The 16,166-nt window shown below is 41.1% G+C and overlaps 1 long non-coding RNA gene across 3 annotated transcripts; it reads left to right on the forward strand.

Annotated features, from left to right (window-relative positions):
• The first annotated feature begins 6,505 nt into the window (after positions 1-6,505).
• On the forward strand, positions 6,506-16,126 carry LOC308396476. Of its 3 annotated transcripts, none has more exons than XR_013971572.1 (4): positions 6,506-6,772; positions 6,899-7,087; positions 14,429-14,551; positions 15,139-16,126. It is a non-coding gene; the product is annotated as an uncharacterized lncRNA (long non-coding RNA). The 3 variants fall into 3 exon arrangements; XR_013971573.1 differs by having other exon boundaries at positions 6,902-7,087; XR_013971574.1 differs by having other exon boundaries at positions 6,520-7,087.
• The last annotated feature ends 40 nt before the right edge of the window (positions 16,127-16,166 follow it).

Below are 16,166 nucleotides of genomic sequence, written 5' to 3' on the forward strand. Positions count from 1 at the left end.
ATACAAAAAACATTATACCAACACAAGAACAGAAAACTGAGAAAAAAGAAAAAAAAATGAAAAAGGTGAGTAAATTAGAAAAAATATTAAATAAATTTAAAAAAAGTAAAATTAAATAAAAATTAAATTAAACAATAAATACAAAAAATAGAAGGGGAGGGGGGTGCTTAAATCCCATGTTTAAAAAAAGAGTGAATTTCAATTTTTTTTTCAATCTAGTATAGGGTGGGTAAATTGCATTATGCTAAATACTAAGGAAAAGATTTGAGATATTCCACAAAGGGTGTTCACTTGTGGAGAAATTTTGCAGAACTACCTTTCACTGTGAGTCCGATCTTCTCCACCCTCAAGAATGTCCGGACAGTATTAAGCCATTGCGATGCAGATGGAGGCGTGGGAGATTTCCAAAGAATTAAAATACAGCGTCTAGCAAGAAGGGAACAAAAAGCCAAGATCTCAGTTTGCTGGGGAGATATATTAAGAGGGGTCTTTGGAACTCCAAATATGGCAATTAGAGCGTCTTCTCGGATCTGAATTCCAAAACCCCCTGAAAGTACGGAAATGAAATCACTCCAAAATCTTTTCAAACTTGGACAGAAGAAAAACATATGGCTTAGATTGCAAGGGGAGGTGTCACATTGGTCTATAATTAAAGGAAATTTTTTTAGATAAACGGGATTTTGAGAAATGGACTCTGTTTATTACTTTAAACTGTATAAGCTGTAACCTAGCACATGGTGTACTTGAACGTATGATGAGATTCACCTTATCCCACCATGATTCAAACAGTTCAACACTAAATGGATTTAAAATTTAAAAACTGGTCACATAAAGGGATTAATGTATATTGTAAAATAATGGATAAGAACGGCCTTCAAAGTTTTAAAATATTACAAAAAACAATTACGGCAATATTTTTCCTCAAAAGTGACTAAAGAAATTAATACACAACCTAATGATATAATTAATCTGGTTTCACAAATATATTTTAAGGGATGTAAGTCAATTATCTCTAAACTCTATCAGGGTTTATCAGGGTTTAACTCTATTAAAAAGTAGTGGAACTTCAACAGATTATATGAAAAAAAGATGGGAGAGAGAGTTGTCCATTGTTATATCTTCTGAGCAATGGGACAATATGTTTGTTTCTACATGAGCCTTGATCATTCTCTTTAAGATTAAGCTCAGCTATTGAATGGTGTATATTTTAAAGTAAAGGCTTTAAAACCAAGTTAGTACAAACGTCACCAATGTCACATAACTTTGCCGACACGTGGCCAACAGTAATGTTTTAATGTTCTTCGTTATTAAACATTTGCACATAAATAAGTGACATAATATTCAGTACTTACACACACACACACGTAGAAGCTTTAAGTGTGTGTGTGTGTGTGTGTGTGTGTGTGTGTGTGTGTGTGTGTGTGTGTGTGTGTGTGTGTGTGCTAACCACAATTGCACCCTATTTCACCTCGTCGACTAGCTCCTGACCTCTCACCAGACAGAGAGACAGAAGCCACTCTCATATATGTAATAACTGAACTGAAACTATGTATATGTCATCTACTAAATAAATGTTTTAATCAAGAACCTCTACTAAAGGCTTAATACAAGAATATGAACTTATAAACGATAATAAAAATGACCTGATATAAGTGTTTTGTAAGCATGTATTGCAATTCCTTCTATATTCTAGTTTCCCTCAGCATGTATCACCTGGACAGTCACGCCAGTGAAGCTTAAGACCCTTACTTACTGTATGCTAACGTCAAGGATGCATACAGCTCCTCCTCCCTCCCCCCACTTGGTAGGTCAGATCATAACCTGATTCACCTCACCCCCCGCTATGTGCCAATTGTGAGGAGGGAACCTGTGACCACCAGGACTGTTAGGAGGTGGTCAGAGGAGGCAATAGCGGAACTACAGGGCTGTTTCGAGGTGACCGACTGGGAAACACTCTGTGAGCCTCACGCCGAGGACATCAATGGGCTTACTGAGTGTATCACAGGCTACATAACTTTCTGCACCGACTCCATTGTTCCAGCTCAGACTGTTCATTGTTACCCAAATAACAAGCCGTGGGTGACTAAGGACATCAAAGCCCTTCTCAACAACAAGAAGAGGGCTTTCAGAGGGGGCAACAAAGAGGAGGTGAGGAAGATCCAGGTGTTACTAAAGGACAAGATCAGAGAGGCTAAGGACAATTACAGGAGGAAGCTGGAGTGGAAACTCCAGCAGAACAGCATGAGAGAGGTGTGGAGGGGCATGAAGACCATCACTGGATTCAGGCCAACCAACAGCAGGGGAGCTGAGGGAGGTGAGAATAGAGCCGACGAGTTGAATCTGTTTTTCAATAGATTCGACACCACAGTGTCTGCTCCCACCCCCACAACCTCACCTGCAGTCAGCCTGGAATCCAGAGCCACACCACTGTGCCAGCCTCTCTCTTCACATGTTGCCTCCTGTGAGATTCCTGACACCCCTCCCCCACCCATCACCTTCACTCAATACCAGGTTGAGATGCAAATGAGGAGACTTCACTCAGGCAAGTCTGCTGGACCAGACGGAGTGAGTCCCCTTGTCCTCAAGACCTGTGCCCCCCAGCTGTGTGGAGTCTTTCATAAACTGTTTATGCTGAGTCTGAGTCTGCAGAGGGTCCCGGTGATGTGGAAGACATCATGCCTCGTCCCTGTACCAAAGACGCCTCGTCCCAGTGGCCCCCAGGATTACAGGCCCGTGGCACTGACCTCCCACATCATGAAGACCCTGGAAAGGCTCATCCTGGACCAGCTGCGACCCATAGTAAGACCACATCTGGATCCCCTTCAGTTCGCTTATCAGCCTCGTCTCGGAACAGAGGACGCCATCATCTACCTGCTCAATCGTGTCTACACCCATCTGGACCAGCCGGCGAGCACTGTGAGGGTCATGTTTTTTGACTTTTCCAGTGCTTTCAACACCATCAGGCCGACCCTCCTGGGTGATAAGTTAGCAGCGATGCAGGTGGATGCTTCTCTGGTGTCCTGGATTGTTGATTACCTGAACGGAAGACCACAATATGTACGTCTCCCACAGTGTGTGTCTGACAAGGTGATTAGCAACACAGGGGCACCACAGGGGACTGTCCTCTCCCCCTTCCTCTTCACCCTCTACACCACAGACTTCAGCCACTGCACAGAGACCTGCCATCTTCAGAAGTTTTCTGATGACTCTGCGGTGGTTGGATGCATCAGCAGGGATGATGAGACAGAGTACCGGGCTGTGGTCGACTCCTTTGTCACGTGGTGTGAGCAGAATCATCTGCAGCTCAACGTGGCAAAGACCAAGGAACTGATCGTGGACTTCAGGAAGACCAGGAAACACTTGACCCCTGTTTCAATCCAGGGGGTCAGTGTTGACATTGTGGAGGACTATAAATACCTTGGAGTACACATTGACAATAAACTGGACTGGGCTAAAAACACCACAGCACTTTACAGGAAGGGCCAGAGTCGTCTCTATTTTTTGAGGCGACTGAGGTCCTTCAACATCTGCCAGAAAATGCTGAGGATTTTCTATGAGTCTGTTGTGGCCAGTGCGATCCTCTATGCTGTTGCATGCTGGGGGAGCAGGCTGAGGGTCGCAGATGCCAACAGACTTAATAAACTGATCCGTAAGGCCAGCAATGTTGTGGGGATGGAGCTGGACTCCCTCAAGGTGGTGTCGGAGAGGCGGATGCTGTCCAAGATAAAGACAATGTTGGATAACACCTCCCACCCACTCCATGACATGTTGGTCAGTCACAGGAGCTCGTTCAGTGAGAGACTGAGATTACCGAAAAGCACCACTGAACGACACAGGAAATCATTCCTGCCTGTGGCCATCTCCCTGTACAACGCATCCACTTAACACACTGTTTGCTGCTACAGCTACACATGTTTCTTTTCCAAATATTTATTTATAAGTGACTTATGTATGTATGTATGTATGTATGTATATATATGTATATATTGTACTATTCTTAGTTAGCGTATTGTCTGTCTTGTCTTAATGTTGGTTTAAAATGGAGCACTGTAACAAAAAATAATTTCCCCCAGGGATCAATAAAGTATTCTGATTCTGATTCTGATTCTGATTAATGAACCGAACATCCACTCAAAAGAAGCACAGATATGCAATGTGTATAAAATAGTTATAACTGCATCTGGAATACAAGGTTAATATGATAACAGTATGCATAAACATCTTAAGGCCATCTTAAAGCTATCTGTTACATTGTTAAAGCAATGATCATACTGCAGATTATATTGTGCTGGTAAAATACTTTTGTTCATCCCAAAACCACCCACAAACATGTTGAAAGATGCAATGCCAGCAATGTGGATTGTCAACACTAAAAACAATAATTAAGCAAAGACAACAGGGATCTTTTTTTTCCTGTTTATTTGGTATGCACAACATTAGTAGTCGTCTTTTTTACAGGGGAAGTCCACGAACCCTCTATGGTACCACTTTGCACAGAAGGTACATTCAATCTGCAGGAAAAAGTAGATTGTCAGAGTCATTCATCTGACGTCAGGCTGTTGAGTAAAGCAATTAAACATGTTCAAATGTGCAGGTACTGCAGATTTCTGTGCAAAAGCCTTATGTGTGAATCAGTCGATGTTTTCATGTGTCCTTTGTGTGCTCCAGTCTCTTTAAAGTGCAAAGGCATGCAGGTTACATGAACTATAAGTTTTCTGTTGGTGCATCAAAGTGACATTTCACCCAGTGATGTTTAAGTAACTCATTCAAGGTGTTTCCGTCTTAGGTATCGATCTTACACACTGATCATTTCTGCACCAAAGCTTCTCTCACCACAGGCACGGCATACCTGGGAAAGGTCATTGAAAATATATTCCACAATAGGGATAGACATATGAATGCTGACTGTGCTGACAGAAATTGTTGTGAGAACAGTGGTCAAACATTAATGTGTAATATATTTGTTGAATACATATGTCTTTGCTGTGAAATGATACAAACAAAAGGAGTGCTGATTTCGTAATCTTCAAGCAATCTTAAGCTCAAAATAAGCAAAATTGCATTTCATGTAGTTGACCTTTTTTTTTTGGAAAGAATGGAAAAGAATGACAGTTACAAATGTATTGTGCATGAAACAAATTCAAACGGGGTGATAGAGCCAGCTGCAGATGTGTGTCACAAGTCAATCTGGCTGTATAATAAACAGAAAAGAATGATCCCTGTTGTCTTTGCTTAATGACTGGTTTTAGTCTTTACAATCCACATTGCTGGCATTGGACCTTTCAACATAGTGGTGGGTAGTAGTAGTTCCATAACTATTTTTAGGAACAATTTAGTAAAGGTTTCGTTTTAACAAACACATTTCTTTTGAACTTGCCCAACGTTCTCAGTTTTTCAATGTTCAACATTTTCAGTTTTGTCCACATGATGGACAGAATGTAACTGTGTGCTTTCTGCAGATGTACTTCTTGCATTTCTGACAAAAAGTGCTTGTTTTAAAACATGAATAACTTCCTAACCTAGATTTAAAACAAAAGACCAATCGCCACACCTGAGTCACTGACTTTCTTGAATCCACTCACTTTCACAAGCTCCACTCAATCACACTGGCTCTGTTTATTACTAATCACTGTGTAACTGCTGTAAATTCACAGTAACTGTCATCTCCTTACAAATGTTTATTATATTAACCACACTTATACACTTATTTAACTACCAACTCTCCAGCCATGTTGATGGATTGCCTATATTGGCTGAAAATATTCATTTCCAGAGAAAAGACACAGGCAGACTATGCTTACAGGATGTGATGTGACAACACTAATGAAATATTGATGTGTCATATTTGTCCAAGGCGTATTTCATTGTTATGGAAAACAAAAATATTAAAATTATGACGACCAATTGAAGTGGTAATTTCTATGACTTTGTATATATAATTTGGCATTCCTTACTGATGTAGGCCAAAAATAAATACATGATATCATTTCATTCAGTTCAAAGGTTTATTTGCATGACGCACAAACAGACAGAATTGAAAGTTACAAATGCATCGTGCATGAAACGATTTCAAACGTGCTGCAGATGTGTGTCACAAGTTAATCTGGCTGTAGGCTGGGATGATCTGATATCCTCGTGTTGGTGTTGTTCCCAGACCATCATGAAAATGTTGTTCCAGGTTCAACATTGCAAGTGACCAATCATATTGGTGTGACGTTATTCTTTTGCACGCCAAGCCATTCGTGCATTTATGAAATTCCAATGTTGCAAGGACAATATCAATTCTGCTTACTGTTTATTAAAGGGTTACGGTTAGGGTTAGGGTCCGTTGATCGGCAGACAGAGGCGGTTTCACGCAGCTTTAGTACAGTTTTTTGTTTTACGCCGGTTTTTCCCGAAGTCGCAAAAGTATGACGTCACAACATTCTGATTGGTCACTTGCAATGTTGATCCTGGAACATTTAGTATGATGATCTGGGAACAACACCAACACGAGGATATCAGATCAACCCTGTAGGCTGTGGCACTTGGCCAGAGGTGGCGCTGGTTGACTCGACTCCACTGCGTGCAGTTTACTTTGTACTCAAAGTAAACTGCACGCTTTAGTTGTGAAGCGAAACTGCTGAAAACGGAGTAATAAAACGTACGAGGGGAACGATAATGACGACAAGATTCTCCCGATTGTTTACTCTTGCTGTCCTGTGAACAGCATCGGCGGAGCATTAATTGTTTGCTGTTTTCGCGATCGCGTCGCGCATGAGAATATCACCAGGTAAACTCACGACATTTTAAAACATTTTGTTGTTCAACAGCATTAAGACTGACGGAGTGTGTTCCAGGTAACCTCACATATGTCACAGATGACACATTTGGCGTTTTTTCGCTGGTTTGTCGGTAGCAGCTCCTGAAACGCAAGTCTGCCACACATCTGTTCGACCAACGCCAGTTAATCTGCGATGCCAGTTAATCTGCGACGCCAGTTAATCTGGAACACCGGCTCTACGTGGACGGACAGCTCTACCGCCACCCTGGTATCACTCCGTGGCTGTATTGACTGCACACCAGATAAGAGTCCGCTACACCATAGGTATGGGCAGAAATCTGTGGCATCAGAAACTGAATTTGAATAAGTTAAATTTGAATTTGAATTGCTCAGATTGAATCTATGGGCAGAAATCTGTGGCATCAGAAACTGAATTTGAATAAGTTAAATTTGAATTTGAATTGCTCAGATTGAATCTGAATTGTAACTTGAATAAATGCTTTTGAAAACTGAATTTGAATTAGTCTAATTTGAAATTGAATTTATGGTTTGAAAATGATCATCACTAAATTGAAATTGCATTTTATATTTTGAAAATGAATTGATTTGCTTTGAAACTGCATTTTATCCTTTAAAAATTCAGCTCTCGAATAATTTCAGTTTCACTTCTCACCATTCAGTTTCAGTTCCAAAATTCAGTTTTTTGGAACTTACATCCGGTTCCGGTTCAAGCGCAGATTAATAGAACTACGTTTTACTAGCGGACCGAAAGTGTTACTGACGGGAATCTACAGCGTCTTGAGCTGAATTAAGACTTCAGAAGTCATTCGTCATGTCGAATGACCAGCGGATAAACTCTCAGGTTGGTAATAAATGTATTACATGTATAAGAACAAGCGTCATGTTAACAAATGATAGCCGTAAGGTAACTTTTATGCTTATTGTAGCTGTTAGCTAAAAACGCTAATTTAGCGTAGTTTGCCCTGAATTCAGCTTTGACAAACAAATATGATCGACTGTTTCTAGTAGAATTCCAAAGTTGTCATCTTGTACCCTCTCAGAGTACCCCCTCTGTATGCTTGCAGAGACCCCTACAGTAGGGAAACATGCAAAACGGTGTCCAAACCTTTGTATTTTAGCTTTATTTATGTCTTACACAGCATCCCAACTCTTTAGCTAACTTAATAACTTTAGCTAAAGTGAATAGTTAGTCTAATTCATTAGTGCAGCATTACTGGGTCACCTCTGTTTGAAGTGATATAATATGATATACAACTATCAGTGTTTAACTACCATAATAATTCTTAGGGTACTGAGTGCATGCTTAATTTGATTTTTTTTTTTTAAAGCATACTGCTCCATTACTATGTTTGACAGGCTGAAGTTGTCGGGTCACCTCCTAAATCGACCATCTTTTACAGGTGTTTTGTGCCAGAAATGGAGTGTCCACTGAAGACTGAAGATACTGAATCTCTACGCCTTGCCATTGATCCCTCTTGTGCCTTCATCTAGACAAGAGACATTAACTTAACCACTCTCACATGCTCTGTACCTACATCACCTTCCCTGACAGTCGTAGCTTGGCTGAGGGTGAAATTATAAGAATGTGTTATTTTGCAAAGTGCTCTCTAGGGTTCCTAAATAAAATATGGCATTGAGGTCATTTCTTTTGAATTAATCCCTTCTTCTGAAATATAAGAACCGCTCCTGGTTTTAATGGCACTTTGGATTTCCTTACTTTCTGTTCCACTTCCAAACCCAAATAGATGCTGACAAGCTGACACAGTAACATGGAAGAGGGAAAGACGTTGGAAAGGACTACTACAAATAAACTCAATGCCTAACAATGAAAAATGTAAAATAAGAACAACAACAATAATAATAATAATAATAATAATAAAGATAAAAGATGAAGTAACAAGTTTTTAGTTTTGTTTATTCCAAATGATCATCCAGATGTCTGTGACATGTGATGACAAACACCATAATGGAAGGCCTTAGTCATCACATGTTTAAACTCATCATATATTTTTGCATATGCTGAACAGGCAGTCAGACATGCTGTAACTGTGGGGTGGAAAACAGCATGAATACCATACGGCAGGGGTCTCAAACTCCAGTCCTCGAGGGCATGGAAAAGTTGCATGACACTGGTCCTTGAGGACTGGAGTTTGAGACCCCTGTCATATGGAATATGACAGGTGTGGTTGAACTGCATGAAGACTCTGAAGTTTCTCTTCTCTTCTGGCAGGACAGGAATGTGGCCTTGTCCTGTGAGCCACTGTAAGGATGTACTTAGAGTAGAACTGGACTGTTACTGGCCTCAGGCTCTTCACCCTTTTCAAAGACAAAGCAGTCATTTAGATAAAATATTAGATATTGTTTACCTGTAAATGCACAAAGTAAATTTTGAAATGTAATTATTGTCAAGAGTGAACAAGCACTGATAGTGTAATCTACAGCTGTTGCCAAACGTTTAGAGAATGAGAAGTGTTGTTTGTTTATTTACAAAGTTTGCTGTTTCAGTGATAGTTGTATATCACATTATATCACTTCAAACAGAGGTGACCCAGTAATGCTGCACTAATGAATTAGGCTAACTATTCACTTTAGCTAAAGTTATTAAGTTAGCTAAAGAGTTGGGATGCTGTGTAAGACATAAATAAAGCTAAAATACAAAGGTTTGGACACCGTTTTGCATGTTTCCCTACTGTAGGGGTTTCTGCAAGCATACAGAGGGGGTACTCTGAGAGGGTACAAGATGACAACTTTGGAATTCTACTAGAAACAGTCGATCATATTTGTTTGTCAAAGCTGAATTCAGGGCAAACTACGCTAAATTAGCGTTTTTAGCTAACAGCTACAATAAGCATAAAAGTTACCTTACGGCTATCATTTGTTAACATGACGCTTGTTCTTATACATGTAATACATTTATTACCAACCTGAGAGTTTATCTGCTGGTCATTCGACATGACGAATGACTTCTGAAGTCTTAATTCAGCTCAAGATGCTGTAGATTCCCGTCAGTAACACTTTCGGTCCGCTAGTAAAACGTAGTTCTATTAATCTGCGCTTGAACCGGAACCGGATGTAAGTTCCAAAAAACTGAATTTTGGAACTGAAATTGAATTGTAGAACTGAAACTGAATGGTGAGAAGTGAAACTGAAATTATTCGAGAGCTGAATTTCTAAAGGATAAAATGCAGTTTCAAAGAAAATCAATTCATTTTCAAAATATAAAATGCAATTTCAATTTAGTGATGATCATTTTCAAACCATAAATTCAATTTCAAATTAGACTAATTCAAATTCAGTTTTCAAAAGCATTTATTCAAGTTACAATTCAGATTCAATCTGAGCAATTCAAATTCAAATTTAACTTATTCAAATTCAGTTTCTGATGCCACAGATTTCTGCCCATATAGTCAGACCTCAGAGCATCTCGCCACGCATTTTTCTTATCTTTATTTACAAACAAATAATGTGTTTCCATTTTCCCCACCCGTCTAAGCGAGACACACAGTGTACATCATTCGCCATACATACACAACTATGGCCACACTAAGGTTTGTCACATGGAATGTGCACGGAGCTGGCTCCATAGAAAAAAGGTTAAAAATATTTAACCAACTTAAAAACCTGTTGTTTTATTACAAGAGACTCACAGGCCGGTCACAGGTTTGAATAAATGTAAAACACCTGAGTGTGGCATCTACCTGACTGCAATCTGGAAATATTAAATATTTAGGTATCAATATCTCTCCTAAACTTGCAGAATTAACAAAATTAAACCACGTCCCACTTTTAAAGACAGTAGAAGGCGATCTGGCTAGATGGAAATCTCTACCCATATCACTTATGGGAAAGGTTGCTGCTATAAAAATGATGGTCTTGCCAAAAATAAACTATTACATCTTTGCAGGAGGTCTCCTCTCTACAGGAGCTCACTCTACAGGTGGGGGAGAGATATTGGAGACGTGGAGAATGACTCAACCTGGGCGTCTATTGTCTTGTGTAGTTTGGGAGATGATTGGATGATGGGGTGGGTGCAGTTTTCTCTGGGGTGGAGTCGGGTGGGCTGCCCCAGACTCTGTGGGGCTGGGCGGTGCTGCTGCTGCGGCCCCGTTCCGGATGGGCCTGGGCCCCCTTGCCACTGGATTCGCCACTGACGCCAGGTGAACTCCAGGAAGCCCTAATAGGTATGCCCAATAATAAGGCTCCAGGTCCAGATGGCTTTCCAGCAGAATTTTACAAAGAATTCTGGACAATTCTAGCACCAATTTTTCACAGAATGTTGCAGGAAATCAAAGAAAATGGGAGACTACCACCAAATATGAACTCTGCAAATATTAGTCTCATACTAAAACCAGGGAAAGACCCTGTATTTCCTTCAAGCTATCGTCCAATATCCCTTATTAATGTAGACCTTAAAATAATCTGCAAAGAGATTAGAGAAAATACCCCCCTTTTTAATTCATCCTGACCAAACTGGTTTCATAAAAGGCAGGCACTCATCAACAAATACACGTAGACTACTTAATTTAATAGACTATTCATGCAGTAAAAATACTGAAACCATAATATTGTCTCTTGATGCAGAAAAGGCGTTTGACAGAGTTAACTGGAAATTTCTATTTGCAATTTACACAAATTTGGTTTTGGAAAGTCTTTCGTAAGTTGGTTGAAAATATTATATAATTCCCCAACAGCTTGTGTCAGAACAAATGACCAAACATCCTCCAGCTTCTGTCTCCTAACTGGCACCAGTTAGGAGACAGAACTGGTCAAAATCTACAGTTCTTCCGATTAATTGCTCCTTCCATAATTTGCCGCTATAGGTATCAATATCTCGTTTTGCATACAGGTATAACAGAATAGCTTTAGTGTTTTTGTTTTGTTTTTTTAACTTGAGTATTAACTTATATAAAAAGCAGGTATCGGACATAAACAAGTGGTATCGTGCCATCTCTACAAAGGACCAAGGATAAAGGAGGACTAGATCTGCCTAACTTTAATCACAACTTTTTAGCCAACAGGCTTCAGTTCATCTCTAGATGGTTTAAACACACCTTCTTAGATGAACCCTGGATAGATGTAGAACAGGCACTATGTAATAATCTAGAAATTTCAGACCTACCATTTATCAGCTCAAACATCAAACGACATAAATGCTTTAAAAGCATCAACATCAGCTCTTCTCTAACAGCATGGTGGGAGTTTCTAAAAATAACAGAGTCTTCATTAATCCCATGCAAACGTACACCTATCTGGAACAATAGATAGAACAATAGTTTGACAGACTAGTTATACAATATGGGATCTACAAGAAAAGATTTTTGGAATATCAACAAATTAAATCCATTGTAAAAAAAGAAATGTAATCCCGGTGAAGCTGAATTACAAACACCACCAAGTGTGGTACAATTTTTTTAATCTAAAACCCCCAAATTATTGTCTAAAATATACAGAACACTTTCTAAAATAGATGAATCAATATCCCTTCCTATTGCAAAATGGAAAGTGGATTTATCGATCATCTTAGATATGTTTAAAAACCTTTCAAGGGATCAGAAATCCCAGTTTCCAATTAATGCAATACAAAATATTACATAGAGTGCACTATACTGGTCATAGGATGTTCAAGATGGGCTTTATGTCTTCTAACAACTGCTTACACTGTCAAGCAAATACACCGGACAATTATATCCACACTCTTTGGTTCTGTCCACCAGTTCAGAAGTTTTGGCGCAAGATATGTGAAGACTTATCAAAGTGTCTGAAATGTAACATTCCAGCCTCCCCTTTAGTGTGCTTGCTGGGCAACTTGGATGAGGTCACTACAGAAAGAAACAGCCCACATTGTCTATGCATTACCAAGAAAATGGTCCTCATTAACTGGAAAAATAATCTTAATTCTAAAAACCTTCTGATAGATCACATTAGCCTTGATACAGCCTCTGCCATCACATTTGATCAATCCCTCTGGGCTCCTTTGATCAGCTTCATCACCTAGTGGGGGTGGGGGGTCATGGTTTGGTCCTGCGTTCACTATTGTGGTTGATATGGGGGTAGGGATGGCCTTAGGGCGTCTGGGGATTCCCTAGGGACTTTTTCCCTGGAGGGCCTAACACGGGGGTTGTGGCCATGACCTGGTTAGGGGCTCTGGTGGCTCTTAGGCTACATTCACACTGCAGGTCTTAATGCTCAATTCCGATTTTTTTGATCAAATCCAATTTTTTTGTCTGCTTGTTCACACTACAAATAAAATGTGACAGCAAACGCACTCTAGTGTGAACCCTCAAAGCAGCTCGCATGCGCAAAAGAAGAGGTCACACACGACGCACTCTGGTTAGACCCAGACCACACACTATTGTTTGACTGATGACCCTTAATATAAAGACTTGTTTCGGACTTTACGTTTCCCAATTTTTCTTTAAGTTATAAAGTTATTTTGTTATTTACATATGGCCTAATAATAATCCTTATTGCTGTTTTAGAGAGAAGTGGTGCTTCAAAGGATAGTTGCAGATTTCTGTCAGAATGTGGAGATAATACAGTACAAATAAAATGTTCACGTTTCTCCAACGTTGTCTTCCCAACAGTTTCACTAACATCTACACTGGATGGCCAGGAAGCGTTCGCGATGTCTTATCGGGCGCATTTCCGGCGCTGATAATTGGCATCTGTCTTGTGTCAGTGACATAAAAGACGGATTTAATGCGGCATGACCATTCAAACAGCAGTCGCTTTCAGATATGTATTGGATTCAGTAGCACATATGAAAGTGACCCAGGTCGGATTTGAAAATATCGGATTTGTGCTGTTCACACTGTCATACCATGATCGGATATGGGTCGCATAGGGTCAAAAAAGTCGGATATGATGCGCTTTCGCGTGCAGTATGAATGTAGCCTTAGATGGTGTTTTCCTTGTAGCTGCGTACAGCAAACATGGGGGAGGGTCTGTGCTGGCGGACGTTGGTTACTGGCCTGGTAGCCTGGCTGCCCCTGGGTGGGTCCGGGACGGGCTTGGAGGCTTGTGGTTCTGGGGGTGCTCCGCCCCTGGGCTGGGGCTCTCTGGCTGGGCCTTGGGTCCTGGTTGTTGTGTTGCCGGGGTGGTGGGCGGGTGCATCAGCCCAACTGTAGGGCTCTCTAAATGGCCTGTATTTATATAGCGCTTTACTAGTCCCTAAGGACCCCAAAGCGCTTTACATATCCAGTCATCCACCCATTCACACACTGGTGATGGCAAGCTACATTGTAGCCACAGCCACAGCCCCAGCCCCTCCCTTTCTTCCCTCCCCATCCTCAGCTGCCTCCCTCTTCCCAATCCACCACACACACGCAGGACTTGGGGTGCAGGTGTGTCACCAGGGTGCAGGGGAGGCACTCCCCCTCTGCCCCCTTCTGGCCGCCTGTCCCTCAATTTTAATCCGCAACCTACACAGCAAATTCAAAAGTGTTAAATGTTTTGGTGTTAATAGTCTCCTTGCAAAAGTAGAGTTAATTTTACTCTAAGTAGAGTCACATTCTTTTAATGTAACTCTGAGGTGTAAAATGATAGTAGTTAAAATCGAGTGTTAAAAATGAGTGTTTCTCTGTCAAATCTGGAGGTGTTAAAATGGAAACATTAACTCTTGACCTCTTAACTCTGAACTCCTAGAGGGGCTATGACACCAACAGAGTAAATTCACAGACTCCGCCCCCAGCACGGCTCCAATCGAAGCTGAAGTGAAGCCGTTTCAGAACATTTTGCTCTACATATTTGAGTTGTTTGCCATGCTTGGTAAGTCATTTTTTCAAAGATTGTTTCAATTATTATTAGCTTTTACTTCTGTGGCTCTTTGGAGTTGAGACAAAGCTGTGTGAAAGGCATTAGCCATGTTGCTCGCTGATAGCATAATATTCTGTTTTAGCTAGCTGAAAGGTATTGTTTGCGGGCAAATACCACAGCCTTGAAAAAAAGCTTGCATGTGAATTTTCAGTCAAACTTTTGGTCAAATACACCTAAAACAATGTCTAGAATGTGAAATGTTGGTATAATGGTGCTACTTGAAGCCTGAAAACGATCGCCCATAAAAAAAACAAAAAAACGAGCAAACAGCAGTAGCAGGCGTCCTGACTGGATTCTAAGTTAGCATCGATCCCTCCAGAGTTTTGTGCACACGGTTTAGGTAAAAATGAAAAAGGTTGAGGTTTTACATTTAGTTCAGTATTACCTGTTGCCTGTGTCCTTGTCTTTTGGGAAAATACTTTACACAAGTAATGGCTCAAAGAGGATTCCTTTTTTTTTTTTTACTGTGCTGCAATTGTTTACTGGATTATTTGTGCCATTAATTAGTGTCAACTAATTTTTATTCGATCTCCGCACAGGATATGCTTGTGAAGATGGAATATGGGGGAGAGCAGAAGTGCGTTGAAGTTCCACAAAGTGATGAATGAAGGACATGCATATTGTATTGAAGAAATAAGTGTTGAGAATGCTGTTATTTGCATTTACCATGTCAGACCTTTTGATAAACAAAATTCTAATGAAAGTGAGAACATGTACACTGCCAGTAGCTGATGCCCTCAGACGTTGGTGTGTTGGTGGTTCTTGGTGTCTGGGGCTGGGCGCTCATGTATGTACCAACTCACTCCTGGTGGCCGATTGGCAGGACCTGGCGACTGTGGCCCGGCTGGGCCCCTTCCGGTGGGTGGGGTACCCTCAGGCCTCTGGGCCTGAGGCCCGGTCCTCTCTGGCACAGCTGGCTGCCTGCAGAGTCCGCAGGCACGTCACTGCAACCCCCTCTGGCCTCTGCTCCGTGGCTGCTGGGTGACCTCTCGTTTGGGGCTCTCCTCAGCTCTTCCCAGGAGGGTGGCACAGTTGCCCCCCTGGTGGTCCTCCATGGGTCCTCGTATTCTGGGACCTCTGGATGTCTGGGGCCTGGATCTCCTCCATACCTGCTTCATGCCCTGGGGGACGGTGCTGTGGCTCCCCACACTTCCTAGCAGATCGTTACATGGAGAAACCTTTTGAATTCAAGCATGCCGATCCACACAGGTGTACACACGGGTTTTCACAGACACACACTTCACCTTTCTTGGCTGCTACCTCAAAGCACATTGTGCGCTGTCGGTCTTGCGTACTGCACAATAACATGTCATATTTAGTATCGACTGTTATCTGCTGTTAGCTACTTTATTGTGATTGTGTTGTATTTATTATGTTGTTTTTTGTTTGTTTACTCTTCTGTTTTTTCTTATCCCCATACAGGTGATCCAGGTGTTTTGTTTTGTTTTTTTCTTCCCGCCTTTCTCACCATCTCTTCTCCCCTCTATTTTTCTTTCTCTCCCTCTCTTTCTTTCATCCTTCCTCCTTCTATCCCCCAGTCATGTCTGTCCCGTCTGTAACAACCGAA

This window comes from Rhamphochromis sp. 'chilingali' (assembly GCF_963969265.1).
Source record: "Rhamphochromis sp. 'chilingali' genome assembly, chromosome: 5".
NCBI classification, from domain to species: domain Eukaryota; kingdom Metazoa; phylum Chordata; class Actinopteri; order Cichliformes; family Cichlidae; genus Rhamphochromis; species Rhamphochromis sp. 'chilingali'.